This window comes from Panthera leo, chromosome A2 (assembly GCF_018350215.1).
Source record: "Panthera leo isolate Ple1 chromosome A2, P.leo_Ple1_pat1.1, whole genome shotgun sequence".
Taxonomy (NCBI): Eukaryota; Metazoa; Chordata; class Mammalia; order Carnivora; family Felidae; genus Panthera; species Panthera leo.
This window is the reverse complement of record NC_056680.1, coordinates 155,247,848-155,259,064: the sequence shown is the minus strand read 5'-3', so window position 1 is coordinate 155,259,064 and position 11,217 is coordinate 155,247,848. Positions and strand designations below refer to the sequence as shown.

The window sequence follows — 11,217 nt, the reverse complement described above, 5'->3', positions numbered from 1 at the left end:
TCTTACAATAGCAAACGTAACTAATTCTGAGACACGTCAGATCCCAATGAATGGTAATATATGTGCGTGTGTGTGTGTGTGTGTGTGTGTGTGTATACACACATATATAGTCTTCTTGTTGACCAAATTTAGACCATTCTGGTGCATTCAAGATCCTTGTCACATTCATTGCTAAGCTGTGTCAGGTTTCAGAGGCAGCTCAAAGGAGTAAATAATGAAAAGTCGTATTATTAAACGTCTTTTCCCATATTGCAAAAGATTCCATGACCCGTTCCCATTCCATGCCTTTAGTGAGGTACTTCACCATCTGGGATGTTTATATATTTTCTTATTTAAAAATTTTTTTCTTTATTCTTATAATTTTTTTTAATTTAAAAAAATTTTTAGATTTATTTTTTATTTAAATACAAGTTAGTTAACATATAGTGTAATAATGGTTTCAGGAGTAGAACTGAGTAATTCATCACTTACATAGAACACCCAGTGCTCATCCCGACAAGTGCCCTCCTTAATGCCCATGCCCATTTAGCCCATCTGTCCACCCACTTCCCCTCCAGCAACCCTCAGTTTGTTCTCTGTATTTAAGAGTCTCTTAGAGTTTGTCTCTCTCTCTGTTTTTATCTTATTTTTCCTTCCCTTCCCCTACATTCATCTGTTTTATTTCTTAAATTCCACATATGAGTGAAATCATGTATTTGTCTTTCTCCAACTGACTTATTTCACTTAGCATAATACATTCTAGTTCCATCCGCATTGTTACAAGATTTCCTTCTTTTTTGATCACTGAGTAATATTCCATTGTGTGTTGTATCTATCATCTATCTATCTATCTATCTACCACATCTTCTTTATCCATTCATCCATCGATGGACATTTGGGCTCTTTCCGTACTTTGGCTATTGTTGATAGTGCTGCTATAAACATGGGAGTGAATGTGTCCCTTTGAAACAGCACACCTGTATCCCGTGGATAAATACCAAGTAGTGCAATTGCTGGGTCCTAGGGTAGTTCTATTTTCAGTTTTTTGAGGAACCTCCCTACTGTTTTCCAGAGTGGCTGCACCCATTTGCATTGGGATGTTTATATATTTTCAAAACAGTGAAAGAATAAGCCAGGAGAAAAATAAAAATGGTTACCTAGAAGGGGAAAGAAGAAATAGGGTAAATGGAACACATAGGAAACAAGAGCAAGATGTGGCATTTTCACTCAAATATATTAATTCTATTAAAAGTAAGTGGCCTAAACAATCCAATCAAAAGGAAGAGATTGCTGATCTGGATACTGAAAGCCAGGAACACTGAACTGATTGGGTAGGAAGGTGAGGAGAAAGGTGATCCTGTGCTGCAGGACCAAGGACCTGACAAAATGGCCCCTGAGGGGAACAAGAAGAGGGTTCCCGGCGGGACCAGCAGGGCTGCGGCGCCCCAGCTCCACTCCAAGTCACGTGCTGCAGGTACAACACTCCCTTCTATTATTCTTAACTCCCGGCGTATTTCCACCACCAAACCTCATCTTAGAGGGCACTCTGCAGAAGTTTCGCAACTTTTACCAATATGTTTGAACTAGTATGTTTTACCTGACAGCAGAGCGGACTGATACTTAAGTGGTTCACAGAGGAGGTGAGGTTGACATTGTGAGCTCACATACACCTGCTGGTGATCGACCGTCTTCTCGAGAAGGTCTGTATTTTACGTAATGTACTTACGGCGAGGCATCAGTTGAAAATGCAAAGACTAAACTGAATTGGGCTAATGTGAAATCTTGGTGGAAAATATTTGAATAAAGTTCTTATGAATATTAAAAAGCACATTCACAGTACATTTCTTTAAAATGAATAGGAAAAATTCAACAAAATACGTGCAAGGTGCGTCTGATAAAAAAAATTCATAGTGGTGCTGACAGAAATTAGCAAAGGCCTCAGTGAAAGAGTTTGGGGGAATGTTTTGGGGAGTAGGAAATGTTCTATATCTTGAATGTCGTGCTGGTCACATGGGTGTCAAAATTGGTCAGAAAGTTTTGAAATCCATACTTAAAATGGATACATTTTATGGTGTGTATGTTATGCCCCAAGAAAGTTGCTTTTAAAAGTTGCATAATTGTAGTATTCTGGAAGGAGGGGGTTACTGAGTTTCCTACCAAGTTTCTAGGGAAGGGACAGCTGTGAGGAGTTATGAACCCTAATAAGTTTCTGGGTCTGGTTCAAAGAAATGTGTTGGCCCAAATGGTCAGGGTTCACATGAAAGACGGGTGACCTACCCATTATCCTTTGCCAGGTAAAAGCACAGAATTACATATTTTCATAGAGATTGTTAAAACTCCACCAGATTCATGGGGAAAAAAGGTATCTTGGGTCTTTCCTTCTTTTCTTTGCCAGATATCCTGCAAAGTGGGGAACCTGAGCCCTTTTTTTACACTTTCCTTCTCTCTCCTTGGGTTTCTGTCCCCATCAGCTGTTTTAAACATCCCTTTCTGCTCACCTAGAGTTGCTGTCTACCGTTTTTTCCTTCTGGTTTATGCTCCTCCACACTGGGTTTCTGTTAGTTCCTACCTGCCTAATATACCACATATTTCCTGGGCTGGGTCCATGATGTGTTTGTGTTCTAAGAAAAGCTGACATTCAGCACTGTGGATTCGCTGCTCGCACAGAAATACAGGGCTGAATCCCCTGGCTCAGTGGACTTGATTTCCAGGCTGCAGGGTGAGTTTTTGGGGCATTGAGCCAAAAACTGATCTTCAAACTTCTCTATCTTATCAAGAATATTTTCATTCTGTAAGTAAACCAAAAACTTGAACTCTTCCAGCTTTCGTCGATACCAATAAACATAACTGTGTCCTTTTATAGGGATACAATTCATCTTTGCTGTCTGTTTCTTCCCTCTGACCAGGTATCTAGGACTCTGGGTGACCTGGGTGTCCATGGAGCCTGTGGAGGAAAGAGACAGAAACTGGAGAAAAAGCCCAGGAGGCAGACTGATATTACAGCCACGGGAGAAAGTCCAGAAACGGAATCCAAGAAGCTTACCTGCTCCCCAGAAAAAAAGGGCCACACAGCAGAGAAGTCTGAAGCACATGGTGGGCTCAGGGGATAAGCAATGGCACACGGCCTTTGCTTTAAGGCTTCCCCGTCCCCATCAGAACCTCCTTGTGACGCGATCGCTTGCCGTTGCCTTCACAGCCACTGTGTGTACGAGTCCAAAATATTTCATAGGACGTGGGAGGGCAGGGAGAGCTGCTGAAAACCACTAGGGTGAGTTTCAACCTGCTTTCATTTTCTTTTTCCCAGACTCTGTTCTTTTGCTACTTTTTATAAAGTCACTTACACATTATTCACTTCTTTGCTTTTTAACTTGTCAATTTGCCTTCTCCCTTTCATCTCAGGCAATGAATCACATAGCGTCGTGTATATCAATCATAGTTTTGCCACACTTACACAATCGCTGAGCAGTTACTTTATATGAAAAATTGTTGAACTATACAAAACAATATTTATGACAAACGCGTGATGCATCTAGGGAAACAATAGAATGACTACTCTCGCCTGAGGCAATCAGCTTAGGAAATGGGTTACGATTAAGAATTTATATTCTTCTAGTTGTCATTGTTTTTCTCACCATGTCCAGGTCTCCATTGCCCTTTAGTTTATATTTTTATTCTCTGGCCTTTCGTCATATTTGTAGTACTTAAGTAAACATCTATACGTTACAGATTATTTAATGTTGTATGTCTTTGAAATTTATCTCAGGGGGATCATTTTGTTCATATTTTCTCTGTGACATGTTCTTTTTTCCTTCAACATTAAGTCTGTGATATTAATCTATGTTGATGCATATGATTTTAGATAATTCGTTTTTACTAATATGTAGCATTCTACTCTATTCCACTCATTTGCTAAAATTCATTATCCATTCTTGAATAAGCGTTTGTTCTATGTTTTAATGCTACTACAAACAGTGCTCCATTTTTGTACATTTTCCTTCATATCTCGGTGCAGGATTTCCTCTACACCTGGGAATTGAAGAATGAGCCTTAAAGTGTCCATGTCACTTACATAATGTGGCAAGATGCTTTCCACATTAGTCAAGCCACATAAATGGTCCCATCAACAGTTCGTGAGTGTTTTCAAATTCTCCACATCCAAGACTTAAAGAGTAGTTAATATCCTTTTAATGTTGTCAGGTTAAAATGGATCCCGCTACACTTCCATTTGGCATCTTTCTGATTGCTAAGGAAGTTGAGTATATTTTTCATATTTCTAGACCATGAGTGTTTTCTGTAAATGGCTCTTTGCTCATATTTCTTTGTGGTTGACTAGCTATTATTTATTTGTAACAGTTCTTTGTATATTCTGGGAACCAAACCTTTGTCAGTTATATATGTCATTAATATCTCAATCTGTGGCTTGTGTTTTCATTCTCTTTATGATTTTTTTTGGTTGAATTTCTTAATTTGGTAGAGTCTATCATTCTTTTTTTTGGGGGGGCATACATTTTTAAATTTTTTATTAAAATTGCTCCCATAACCTAAGTTCATAAAGATACACTCCCATTTTATGTACCAAAACAATGAGCATTTAGAATTTTTAATTTAAGTGTTTAATTCATCTAGAACTTATTTTTGCTTATGTTGTAAAGAAGGGTTTCAATTCATCTTCCCTTCCATGGATAACCACTTATTCTAGAATAACTTACTGTCTATTCCATCATTCCCTTATATTCCCACAATGATGGCTGTCATATATTAAGTGCCTTATAGGCATTTAATCTTCATATTATTTTCTTTTTTTAAATGTTTATTTTTGAGAGAGAGAGCACGAGTGGGGGAGGGGCAGAGAGAGACAGAGACACAGAATCCAAAGCAGGCTCCAGGCTCTGAACTGTTGGCACAGAGCCTGACATGGGGCTTGAACCCACAAGCCATGAGATCATAACCTCAGCTGAAGTCCAACGCTTAACTGACTGAGCCACCCAGGTGCCCCAAGTCTTCCTATTATTTTCAATTTGTCTATTTATTTATGCCTTTCCCATTATATTAAGTTATAAAATAATTGGGTGATCGGTGGGGCAATCTTTTGTAAAAAGCAAGAGAGTTATATGATCTGAAGAGAAACCAGAGTATTGGTAGGGCAATCTTGTGATTTTAATTAGTGCTGCATTGATGATGATACTGCGGAAACTGGAACACTATTCCTTTTGGGTTTACTTATTTATTTTCATGGTACGTACCTCCACTTACTTCAGATTTTTTAATTTTCTGCTTCTAATATCCTGCAAATCACCAGGATATTCTTCCAACCAGCACCGAAAGTACCTCACCTGAGGTACCAAAAGTATCCGACAGCTTCTTAGATGGAGGAAGATCTATGCTTGCTCCTTAGGCATTGGAGGTTATTTTACAAGAAGACCCACATCACCCCCTAGTGGTCAAAGGGGCAAATTCGTCAGCCGACCTCTGATCCCTCCCTGCCTTCACCTGCCAGGAGGTGAGTGGGGGGTTGCCGGTTCCACGTTGTGAAGGAGCAGCCAAGCACCTCCAGTATTAGAGGGGGACTAGGACCCAAGCAACCCTTGGTGTGGTAGCCTGCCTCCATACCGCACAGAATTGTTACTAGTAATTGCTACACATTTACTCAGTTATTAATCTAATATTGTTTGATGCTTTATTGGTATAATTTGCCTTCTCAACCTTTTCTAGCCGCCATTTAAGTGCGAGTGCTCCTTCAGTTTCTGTCCTAGATTCTCTTCTCTTTGTACATTCCATCATCAAGGATCGTATGCTTTCATTCTTCCAGTTTTGCTAAATGTCCCAAAGTTTTAGCTCTCTCCCGTCTCATCTTGTACTCACCCTCTTCCTCCCTCTTTGCTCATGCCTCCCTACTAACTGCACCTTTCATTAATTACACCAATTGCTTTCCTAGCTGAAAAATGTTGCACCGACTCTTCCAGGCATGCCTGTCGGTTCATTATCCCCAGTTCCACTTAATTAACTCCGGCTCATCTTTAGGATGTCGTCTTAAACACGACGTCCTCTAGAATCTGCTCTGTGGCTCTGTTAGGTCTCCCTGTGTCATAGGCAGAGACACCTGGGTCCACACAATACCCTGCCCGTGCCTGACTGATACAAGGGCAGAGACACCGGATCGCAACACATATTTTTTTCCCATGACTTTGAAACTTTAACCTAGACAGGAGGTAGTGGTTGCTGAGGCTTTTTAATGCCTCTTTCAGAAAGAAGATGTATGAGCTCCTGTTGCTTAGGAACACGGGGCTAGGGTTTCTGTTCTCATTAAACTGCAGTCAGTTGTCTCTTTTCTCATCCTCTGAGCTCATCAGGGCATCCGGGCAAGCAACCAATTCCCTTTAATAAGTTAAGTTAGTGGGTTAGAAAAGGGGCCCTTTCCTCCTGTCTCGGATTTACTTTCCTTTTATTTTTGAACAGCTTTATTGAGACATCATTGATGCACAGAGAGCTGCACATATAAAATGTATAGAGTTTAATGAGTTTGGAGATAGGCATACACCCACGAATCCAGCACCACAATGAAAGTAACAGACGTATGTGTTAGCTCCAAAAGTTTCCCTTTATCCCTTTGTTTTGTGTGTGTGTGTGTGTGTGTGTGTGTGTGTGTGTGTGTGTGTTTTGGTGGCAAGAACAGTTAACATGGGACTTACCTTCTTAACAAAGTTTGAAGTGCACAACACAACATTGGTAAGGATAGGCACTACGTTGTACAACTGTGTGAATAGCAGATCTCGAGCAAGTCTCCATCTTGCATAACTGAATTTTATATCAGTCCAACAAATCCCCATTTCCTTCTTCCCATAGACCTTGGCAATCACCATTCTACTTTCTGCTCCTGGGAGTTTAACTACTTTGGATACTTCATATAAGTGGAGTCATGCTTTACTCATCTCTCTGTGACTGGCTCATTTCACCTGGCTTTGCTCTCCAACAACATCCATGTTGTTGCAAATGGCAAGATTGCCTTCTTTTTTAAGGTTCAATAATATTCTATGATATGTATACACCACATTTCTTTATCCATTTGCCTATTGATGGTCATTTGCGTTGCTTCCATATTTTGGCTGTTGTGAATAATGGGGGTGCAGATACCTCTTCAAGATCCTGATTTCAGTTCTTTTAGCTAAATACTCAGAAGAGGAATTTGTTGGGTGGTAGTGTTTAAGTTTCTTTTCTAATTAAAAAATTTTCTTTAAATTTTTGGTGGAACCTCCATATTGTTTTCCATAGCAGCCCCATCATATAGTGTAGGAGGGTTCCAGTTTCTCCACATCCTCACCAGTACTTATCTTCGTTCCTTTGATAATAGCCATGGGAAGTGATATCTCATTTTGGTTTTGACTTGCATTCCCCTGATGATGAATGGTCTTTTGTGAGCACCTTTTGATCTAACTGCTGTCCATTTACATGTCTTGAGGAATGCTTATTCAAGTCCTTCGGCAATTTTAAAATTATTATTATTTATTATTTTTCAATTTGCTATTCAGTTGTAGGAGTTTCTTATACATTTTTAATTTTTTTTTTTTATTTTAATGTTTTTATTTTTGAGACAGAGAGAGACAGAGCATGAATGGGGGAGGGGCAGAGAGAGAGGGAGACACAGAATCGGAAGCAGGCTCCAGGCTCTGAGCCATCAGCCCAGAGCCTGACGCGGGGCTCGAACTCACGGACCGCGAGATCGTGACCTGGCTGAAGTCGGATGCTCAACCGACTGAGCCACCCAGGCGCCCCTCTTATACATTTTTAGATACTAACATTTTATCAGGTATGTGGTTTGCAAATATTTTCTCCAATTCCATACAAAGCTATAATAATTAGTATATGTGCTGCCGAAGTGAGCACCAAAGCTATAATAATTAAAAGGGTATGATACTGACATAAAGACAGACATATAGACCAGTGAAACAGAATAGAAAGCCCAGAAATAAACCTACCTTGACCTTCGACAAGGGTGCCATAGTGGGAAAGGACAGTCTCTTCAACAAATGGTGTTGGCAAAAGTGGATATCCACATGCAAATGAATGAAAATGGACCCCTATCTTGTACAATGCACAAAAAAATCAATTTAAAATTGATCAAAGTCTTAAACATAAGATCTGGAACTGTAAAACTTCTAGAAGAAAACACAGGAAAACTTGTTGACTATGGTCTCGGCGATGATTTTTTTATCACCCTAAAGGCACTGACAACAAAAGCAAAAAATAGACAAGTGGGACTATATCAGAATAAAACGCTTGCTTTCCTTTCAAACAGTGAATTGGAAGTTTTTTACAAGAATCTTAAAACTGTCTAAGAGATTTTCTACTGGCTTTTCAATTTCTACCCAAGACACTCACTTGTTGTCTATCCTGTTTTCAGCCCTCTGCTTATAAGAGGCAAACAGTGAATTTGAAGTTTTTTACAAGAATCTTAAAACTGTCTAAGAGATTTTCTACTGGCTTTTCAATTTCTACCCAAGACACTCACTTGTTGTCCATCCTGGTTTCAGCCCTCTGCTTGTAAGAGGATTAATTTCAAAAGTCTGAGCCCTCTCTACCCACACCCCTTTGGGGATAGTGAATCCAGAGGTTTTACTTACAATCAAGTAACAGCTTCGAAGGTGGATGTTATTTTGATTGTTTTTATGAACATTTTTGGAGCAAGGAAAAATGACAACCATAGCATCTAATCTTAATTTCGTTAGTTATTTGAAGTGGTTTATTTTATGACTCTATGCTTTCAGAATGACTACAAATATGTTCCTCAAAAATAATTTAGACTGGGGTCTTTCAAAGGATCTTGTAAAACATTTTCTTTTTGCCCTATATTCTTATAAGGAGAAAACAATGTGTCCGGCTAAAAGGACTCATGGATCTTGATATTAGGAACAATATTTAATGTTTTTTTCTTATACCTTTTCTTAAAAGGGGGATAATCATCAAATCTATAAAATCAGGGGCTTCAAATTCTCAAGGGAGTAACTGATCAAGAGTCACCTGGAGTAAATTAGCCATAGTCCATTTTTCTTAGAAAAAATAAAAGAATCTTAACTGATTAAAAAAATTTTTTAATGTTTATTTACTTTTGAGAGAGACAGAGCATGAGCAGGGGAGGGACAGAGAGAGAGGGAGACACAGAATCTGAAGCAGGCTCCAGGCTCTGAGAGTCAGCACAGAGTCTGATGCAGGGATCGAACTCACAAAATGTGAGATCATGACCCAAGCTGAAGTTGGATGCTTAACCGACTGAGCTACCCAGGTACCCCCTTAGTTGATTTTTTTAAATGGCACCAGAGAGTAGATTACAGATGACACTCGGATATTTAGAGAAAGTTTTAAATGGACTTGGTCAGTCAGAAGTAGTCAGACTGCTTTCCATATTCCAGAATGGAGGAGCGACCACAGTGGTAGGAGGTTGTGATAGGTAGGAGCCTATCAACTGCTCACTGCCACGCCTGAGGTAGGGCATGTGCTGTAGCCACTGGGTTGAGACTCCTGTAAACTACTTCTGGAAATTATGTTTGTGGGACGTTGAATTACAGAGCCAGTAGACTCATAACCTGGAAAGTCTTTCATGTATAAGATAGGAAATGGACACTCAGAATGGGCGCATCCAAGGATATGGGAGACTTAAGGAACCCTGACTTCCTAGAAGCCTGTGAAGTTCTCCCAGTGATGTCTCCATTGCTGGGCAGTGTTGTGCCTCTGTGGAGTGTGTGTGTGTGTGTGTGTGTGTGTGTGTGTGTGTGTTGGACAGTCAGGAAAAATACCTAGGTTTTACAGCTTTTAGCCCAGGGACATTTCTATGTAGCTTGGCCACTTTATAGGCCCAGCTCTGTTTCCATCTTGCTAGTTATGAAACAACTCCATACTCAGATATTCTCTCTCTCTCTCTCTTTCTCACACACACACACACACACACACAAGCTCACAGATGTCTCAGTCAGAAAAGCTGTGGTTTTTTTCTCTCCGCAATTCCTTCCACAAGGCTCCAGGAGTTCGGTGAGGTGGGGAAGAGGGTGGCTGTTGACAGGGTTCTTGTCTGAGTCTCTGGTCTCTGCCCAGCGCTGTGTTACTAGCACTGCAGAAGTAGAGGCTGCTGTCTGCAGGTTTCACACTCATCACCGTCAGAGATGAAAATGTTGTATTTGGATGGCTAATGGAAAACTCGGTCTCAGAGAAACCTTGTTCATATGCAGCTTTGGAGTCCACATTAGAAGTTGCCATCAGCGTGAGACCCTGTTCCGGGAACTGACGATACCAAAACACAGTTGTGGCTTGAATGCCCACCGAATGGCACTTGATCATCACAGAGGTTCCACTCTTACAGACAGCTGTCCTTGGATCCTGAGAGACGAGAGCACCAAGCCCAGAACCTGCTGGCACAGAGGTCAAAGAGGTGAAGGAGGCCTGTACCACAGGCGGAAAACTCACGGCACCCAGAGATTCCTGCTGTTCTGTGAAGTCTTCCTGTTAGACCCCCTAGGACCATAATCCCCCACCTCCCCTGCCTGGTGACTTCTCACCTTTCCCTTCATACCTCCAGAGAGCAAGAATGTCCCCCCCTCATTTTGATCTGCATAAAATAATCCACAACCTCTGCCTACTGCTCCACTCATGCCATTACACACACACACACACACACACACACACACACACACGCACACACTTGCCCCAACTACTCAGATTGTAAGGCTCATACTGGGCCCCAGGAGCAGCAGAAGCATGAGCATCTTCAGATACTGGCCTCATATCACACCTCTCTCACTGTATCTTATTCTCCCTTTCTCCACCCCTAGAAGGATGGACCACTGCTTACATATTCCTGAAGATGCTCCAATCTGCCCTCTCGTGGTGATGTTTTTTTCCAGTGATGCAGGATCCATCAAAGAGCTGAAAGGGGCCTCAGATGTTCTAATTCTAGTCCTAACTTTATAGAACATGCGCTAAGACCCAAATCATTGAATTGACTTAAAGAAGTTTCTTAGCTTTACTCATGAAAAAAGCTGTGTGTTTGTGCATTAAAAGGAATTATCGCCTATTCTTTACTTCTGTAACATATCCTCAAAGTAAGTCAGACAACTGATGATTGTTAGTCACTAACAATCGTGGTGATAAACAATCATGAGTGAGCATCAGAAATTCTAGGCTATAAGTTCAATGTTTCTTCATACTGATGATAAAGACAATTTCTCATCTTCTAAATGAAGTATTTATTTC

General features: G+C 40.5%; 1 long non-coding RNA gene across 1 annotated transcript; it reads left to right on the top strand.

Moving 5' to 3' along the window:
- Window positions 1–2,629: 2,629 nt before the first annotated feature.
- LOC122212918 lies at window positions 2,630–10,273 on the top strand. Its single transcript, XR_006199364.1, has 4 exons — window positions 2,630–2,698; window positions 2,886–3,247; window positions 5,279–5,479; window positions 10,197–10,273. It is a non-coding gene; the product is annotated as an uncharacterized LOC122212918 (long non-coding RNA).
- Window positions 10,274–11,217: the final 944 nt, after the last annotated feature.